The following is a 5,901-nucleotide window of genomic DNA, read 5'->3' as shown; positions in this document are numbered from 1 at the left end:
CAAGCAATTTCAGGGTGAAGTTGAAAATCATCGTAACAAGAAGATCAAGTTCCTACGGTCTGATCGTGGGGGTGAATATCTGAGTTTCGAGTTTGGTGCTCACTTAAGACAATGTGGAATTGTTTCACAGTTGACACCGCCTGGAACACCGCAGCGTAATGGTGTGTCCGAACGTCGTAATCGTACTTTATTAGAGATGGTGCGATCTATGATGTCTCTTACCGATTTGTCGTTATCGTTTTGGGGTTATGCATTAGAAACAGCTGCTTTCACTTTAAATAGGGCACCATCAAAATCCGTTGAGACGACACCATATGAACTGTGGTATGGCCAAAGGCCAAAGTTGTCGTTTCTTAAAGTTTGGGGATGTGATGCTTATGTCAAAAAGCTTCAGCCTGAAAAGATGGAACCCAAAGCGGAAAAGTGCATCTTCATAGGTTACCCAAAAGAGACAGTTGGGTACACCTTCTATCTCAAATCCGAGGGCAAAGTGTTTGTTGCTAAAAACAGAGCTTTTCTCGAGAAGGAGTTTCTCTCGAGAGAATTGAGTGGGAGGAAGATAGAACTTGACCAGGTTGTTGAACCTCTCATCCCTCTGGATAGTGGCGCAGGGCAAGGGGAAACCTCTGTCGTTGCGACACCGGTTGAGGAGGAAGTTAATGATGATGATCATGAAACTCCGGTTCAAGTTTCTGTCGAACCACGCAGGTCGACGAGACCACGTGCTGCTCCAGAGTGGTACGGTAATCCCGTCTTGACGATCTTGTTGTTAGACAACAATGAACCTGCAAATTATGAAGAAGCAATGGTGGGCCCAGATTCCAACAAATGTCTAGAAGCCATGGAGTCCGAGATAGGATCCACGTATGAGAACAAAGTGTGGACTTTGGAAGTACTGCCTGAGGGCCGCAAGGCTATTTAGAACAAATGGATCTTTAATAAGAAGACGAACGCTGACGGCAATGTGACCGTTTATAAAGCTCGACTTGTGGCAGAGGGTTTTTCACAAGTTCAAGGAATTGACTACGATGAGACATTCTCACCCGTAGCGATGCTAAAGTCCGTCAGAATCATGTTAGCAATAGCTGCATTTTTCGATTATGAAATCTGGCAGATGGATGTCAAAACGGCGTTCCTTATCAGTTTCCTTAAGGAAGAATTGTATATGATGCAACCCGAAGGTTTTGTCGATCCGAATAATGCTAACAAGGTGTGCAAGCTCTAGCGATCCATTTATGGACTGGTGCAAGCATCTCGGAGTTGGAACAAATGTTTTGATGAGGTGATCAAAGCATTTGGGTTTATACAAGTGGTTGGAGAATCTTGTATTTACAAGAAAGTGAGTGGGAGCTCTGTGGCGTTTCTAATATTACATGTGGATGACATATTGGTGATTGGAAACAACGTAGAGTTATTGGAGAGCATAAAGGATTACTTCAATAAAAGTTTCTCTATGAAGGACCTAGGAGAAGCTACTTACATTCTAGGCATTAAGATCTACAGAGATAGATCAAAACGCCTGATAGGACTTTCACAAAGCACATACCTTGATAAAGTTTTGAAAAGGTTCAAAATGGAACAGTCCAAGAAAGGGTTCTTGCCAGTTTTACAAGGTACGAGATTGAGTAAGACTCGGTGACCAGCAACTGATGAAGATAGAGAGCATATGCGCTCCGTCCCCTATGCTTCAGCCATAGGTTCTATCATGTATGCAATGTTGTGCACTAGACCGGATGTTAGCCTGGCCATAAGCATGACAGGTAGGTTCCAGAGTAATCCAGGAGTGGATCACTGGACGGCGGTCAAGAATATCCTGAAGTACCTGAAAAGGACTAAGGAGATATTTCTCGTATAGCTTTGACACAGATCCGGACGACTCTAAGTCGCAAACCGGATACGTATTTATTCTTAATGGGGGTGCGGTAAGCTGGTGCAGTTCCAAGGAAAGCGTCGTAGCAGATTCTACATGTGAAGCGGAGTACATGGCTGCCTCGGAGGCAGCTAAGGAGGGTGTCTGGATGAAGCAATTCATGACGAATCTTGGAGTGGTGCCAAGTGCACTGAATCCAATAACCTTGTTCTGTGACAACAGGGGTGCCATTGCCTTAGCAAAGGAACCACGGTTTCACAAGAAGACCAGACACATCAAACGACGCTTCAACCTCATCCGCGACTACGTCGAAGAGTAGGACTCGAATATATGCAAAGTGCACACGAATCTGAATGTAGCAGACCCGCTGACTAAACCTCTTCCACGGGCAAAGCATGATCAACACCAGAACTGTATGGGTGTTAGATTTATTACAATGTAATTCGCATGATGATGTGAGGGCTGGATTATTGACTCTAGTGCAAGTGGGAGACTGTTGGAATTATGTCCTAGAGGCAATGATAAATATAGTTATTATTATAATTCATGTATCAAGATAATCGTTTATTATCCATGCTATAATTGTATTGAATGAAGACTCATTTACAAGTGTGGATACATAGACAAAACACTGTCCCTAGCAAGCCTCTAGTTGGCTAGCCAGTTGATCAAAGATAGTCAGTGTCTTCTGATTATGAACAAGGTGTTGTTGCTTGATAACTGGATCACGTCATTAGGAGAATCACGTGATGGACTAGACCCAAACTAATAGACGTAGCATGTTGATTGTGTCATTTTGTTGCTACTGTTTTCTGCGTGTCAAGTATTTGTTCCTATGACCATGAGATCATATAACTCACTGACACCGGAGGAATGCTTTGTGTGTATCAAACGTCGTAACGTAACTGGGTGACTATAAAGATGCTCTACAGGTATCTCCGAAGGTGTTAGTTGAGTTAGTATGGATCAAGACTGGGATTTGTCACTCCGTGTGACGGAGAGGTATCTCGGGGCCCACTCAGTAATACAACATCACACACAAGCCTTGCAAGCAATGTAACTTAATATAAGTTGTGGGATCTTGTATTACGGAACGAGTAAAGAGACTTGCCGGTAAACGAGATTGAAATAGGTATGCGGATACTGACGATCGAATCTCGGGCAAGTAACATACTGAAGGACAAAGGGAATGACATACGGGATTATATGAATCCTTGGCATTGAGGTTCAAACGATAAGATCTTCGTAGAATATGTAGGATCCAATATGGGCATCCAGGTCCCGCTGTTGGATATTGACCGAGGAGTCTCTCGGGTCATGTCTACATAGTTCTCGAACCCGCAGGGTCTGCACACTTAAGGTTCGACGTTGTTTTATGTGTATTTGAGTTATATGGTTGGTTACCGAATGTTGTTCGGAGTCCCGGATGAGATCACGGATGTCACGAGGGTTTCCGGAATGGTCCGGAAACGAAGATTGATATATAGGATGACCTCATTTGATTACCGGAAGGTTTTCGGAGTTACCGGGAATGACGAATGGGTTCCGGGAGTTCACCGGGGGGGCAAGCCACCCCGGGGAAGCCCATAGGCCATAAGGGTGCCGCACCAGCCCTTAGCGGGCTGGTGGGACATCCCAAAAGAGGCCTATGCGCATTGGGAATAAAATCAAAGAGAAAAGAAAAAAAAGGAGGAGGTGGGAAGGGAAGGAATTACTCCCACCCACCAAACCAAGTCCAACTTGGTTTGGGGGGGAGACCTTCCCCCCTTGGCTCGGCCGACCCCCTTGGGGCTCCTTGAGCCCCAAGGCAAGGCCCCCCCTCTCACACCTATATATACGGAGGTTTTAGGGCTGATTTGAGACGACTTTCCCACGGCAGCCCGACCACATACCTCCACGGTTTTTCCTCTAGATCGCGTTTGTGCGGAGCTCGGGCGGAGCCCTGCTGAGACAAGGTCATCACCAACCTCCGGAGCGCCGTCACGCTGCCGGAGAACTCTTCTACCTCTCCATCTCTCTTGCTGGATCAAGAAGGCCGAGATCATCGTCGAGCTGTACGTGTGCTGAACGCGGAGGTGCCGTCCGTTTGGTACTAGATCGTGGGACTGATCGCGGGATTGTTCGCGGGGCAGATCGAGGGACGTGAGGACGTTCCACTACATCAACCGCGTTCACTAACGCTTCTGTTGTACGGTCTACAAGGGTACGTAGATCACTCATCCCCTCTCGTAGATGGACATCACCATGATAGGTCTTCGTGCGCGTAGGAAATTTTTTGTTTCCCATGCGATGTTTCCCAACAAAGCCATCATACGGCGGTTAAGCACATTCTTAGATACCTTGTTCACACCCCAAAGTTAGGCTTATGGTACCCTAAGGATGCAAAGTTCGATCTTATTGGGTACTCCGACGCGGATTGGGCCGGTGACAAAGTGGGACGGAAATCCACTTCCGGTGCATGTCAGTTTCTTGGACGCTCCTTGGTAAGTTGGTCCTCGAAAAAGCAGAATTGTGTTTCTCTCTCCATGGCCGAGGCTGAATATATTGCAGCCGCAAGCTGTGCAACCCAACTGCTATGGATGAGGCAAACCCTAAACGATTATGGTATCACGTATCGACACGTGCCTCTTCTCTGTGATAATGAAAGTGCCATAAAGATCTCCGAGAACCCCATTGATCACCCTCGCACAAAACATATTGATATTAGGTATCATTTCTTGAGAGACCATGTGCAAAAGGGTGACATTGATATTACCCATGTGGGTACCGACATGCAGCTTGCCGACATTTTCACCAAGCCACTTAGCGTAGCTAGGTTCTGTCAACTTAGGCATGAACTTGGTATCTTGGAGCTTGATAACATAACTTGAAATCTTGCACACATACACACACTCACATTATGTTTGTGTCTTGATGTGGGCATGCATTTAGGGGGAGTGGGTCATAATTTTGTGTTCTGAGCTTACAAAGTATGCATAAATAAACTTCTATCCACAAGTAGTATATGTAATGCTTGTAGGCAACTATGTTCGTGCTCTTTGTGAGAAACCATGAAAAATCATCATCTCATCATCAAAAATTCTAGAATTAGCCTCTGCCTCCTCCTCCTCTCTCGGTCGTCCGATGTGTCTCGGACGTCCGGCGGCTAACCTCGTTCCGGACGTCCGACCAGTGTCGGTCGTCCGACGGCAAAATCTTCTCCGGAAGTCCGATGCCTGTCGGACGTCCAACACATCGGGGCCTATAAATAGAAGGGCGCAGGGCTGGGCTTTGCCCTAGCCCTCACGCGCCCCCTTTTTCCCCAGCAGCCGCCGCCGCCAGCACCAGGAGCGCTCGCCCGCGCCGCCACCCCAGAGATCTGCCTGATCTCCTCCGCGGATCCTTCTCTTCTTCATCTTCTTCCTCCGCGGGATCCATCTGCAGGTATCTCCACCGTTCCCCTTGCATTTGGTTCCCTCTTTCCCAAGTCCACGTGTTCGTTCATATGGTTTGACCATGTTCGTTCCTCATTTGGGTTTCCATCCGTGTAGGTTGTTGTGCACCATGCCCAGGGTTAAGCACGCCGCCCGGAAGGACGCTGCTGGCTCATCCGCTCGTGCCCCTACTGGCACGGGGTCAGACTCGGAAGGGCAACGTCGTCCCTTCAAACGGATTTCCCGGTGTCCTCCGTCTCAACAGCTCCCCTCCTCGTCTGACGGTGATGGCTCTGACTTCGAGGATGAGCTTGCCACCGAGGACCGTGCTGACGAGCCGGCCGTTCGGAGGTCCATGCCAAAGCCCGGGACTCGCAGGCCGTCCTATATGCCACCACCTCCTCCTGCTCAGCCCGCAGGTGAAGCTCGTCGCATCTCACTTGAACCCCCTGCTACCTTAGGTCGTGAAGTCACGAACTTCACCACGCTTGCCAAGTCTTCATACCTCACTTTCCACCGCGACATTGATCATTCTCTATCGTACGTGACTCTACGGACTCACGTTTCCGCACACACGTCCAGGCGGACATCTTTACTACAGTCATAGTTCCTAAGGGT

This window comes from Hordeum vulgare, chromosome 2H (genome assembly GCF_904849725.1).
Source record: "Hordeum vulgare subsp. vulgare chromosome 2H, MorexV3_pseudomolecules_assembly, whole genome shotgun sequence".
Taxonomy (NCBI): Eukaryota; Viridiplantae; Streptophyta; class Magnoliopsida; order Poales; family Poaceae; genus Hordeum; species Hordeum vulgare.
The sequence above is the reverse complement of the archived record's forward strand: the minus strand, read 5'-3'. Positions refer to the sequence as shown.